We start from the raw sequence: 1416 nt of genomic DNA on the forward strand, positions 1-1416 counted from the left end.
CAGAGCAAGATCGAGGAGATAACTGTCTTTATGGGAAGGCATGGAATATTAATAGCTGCGGTCCAAGAGACGAAGTTGCACGGCAATTCAACCCTGTTGAATTGCGCCGGATACAACGTGCACCGTCGAGATCGCGAGCGAGATAATGGTGGAGGTTTAGCGTTCATCACGCACCACACCGTGCAGTATCGTCTCATTGAAGCAGACATCGACCGCAGGGATACCATCCTAGAATGTCAGGAATTTGCTATTCGGTCAGGCGATGTCGAGCTCGAAATATTTAACGTATACATACCCCCTGTCACCAGCTACCCGGCAGGATATCACCCTGAAATAGGTGCGCTGCTCAGAGGTGAAAACCGTATGGTAGTTGGTGACTTTAACGCGCACCACGATCTCTGGCACTCAAGCCTGTCAAATGATCGTAGGGGAATACATCTGGCTGAGCAGATAGACGATTCGACATTCTGCACAATGAACGACGACGCACCCACCAGGATTATGGGCAGCTTCTGCAGCTCGCCAGATCTAACAATTGTCAGCGCTGGTCTGATAAACAGCGTATCATGGCGACCTATGCTGACTCTAGCATCAGACCATCTGCCCATAGTCATCTCGATTGATAAACCTGCCGACTTTGTCAACCGTGAGGTCGTTGTCCAACCCGACGAAGCGCGACGACAGAGTCAAGATAGACTTTGGTGGCCACACTTCGTCGGACCCGGAGAGATGCGCGAGCTATTTTAGCCGGCAGTTCATTCTGCATCCTCCGGTGGATAAAGCCAAACGTCGAGTGACCAGTAGCTCGTTTCTGTAAAAATTCTCTACCAAGGCGAGTTGAGATATGAATTCGCCGCCCTATTCTCTACTGCTAATGAGTAGCAGAGAATGACGTATATTCTCTACCAGTAGAGAAATAATCGGTAGAGAAAAGTTACAGAAACGAGCTACAGAAGGCTGCACAAAATGCCAAAACCTAGTGAGCCTCTTATTTTCACCAGCGGTGAGGTAAGGGTAGCCATCTGGAAGGCGAAAGCCTCCAAAGCCATTGGACCCGACGGAATATGCATGTTGATGCTGAAAAATTTGGGTCCTGCGGGAGTAGCGTACCTAACGGAGGTCCTCAACCTGTCTATGGCCACTCTCGTCATTCCAGACATCTGGAAAATGGGGAGAGTGGTCCCACTGCTCAAACCGGGGAAACCAGCCAAGAAAGGAGAGTTATCGCCCGATAACTCTCCTTTTCCCGGTAGCGAATACACTCGAGGCCCTGCTGCTCCCGTACTTCACGAACCACCTGACCCCAGCGAAGCATCAACATGGGTTCCGTAAAGTGCATAGTACAACAACAGCACTTAACGCCATAAACACTCAGATAACTCGTGGCCTAAACCGAAACCGCCCCTGTGAGAGAAC

Source organism: Rhagoletis zephyria, unplaced genomic scaffold, assembly GCF_001687245.7.
Source record: "Rhagoletis zephyria isolate East Lansing unplaced genomic scaffold, Rhagoletis_zephyria_1.1 Rzeph_scaffold_02884, whole genome shotgun sequence".
NCBI lineage: Eukaryota > Metazoa > Arthropoda > Insecta > Diptera > Tephritidae > Rhagoletis > Rhagoletis zephyria.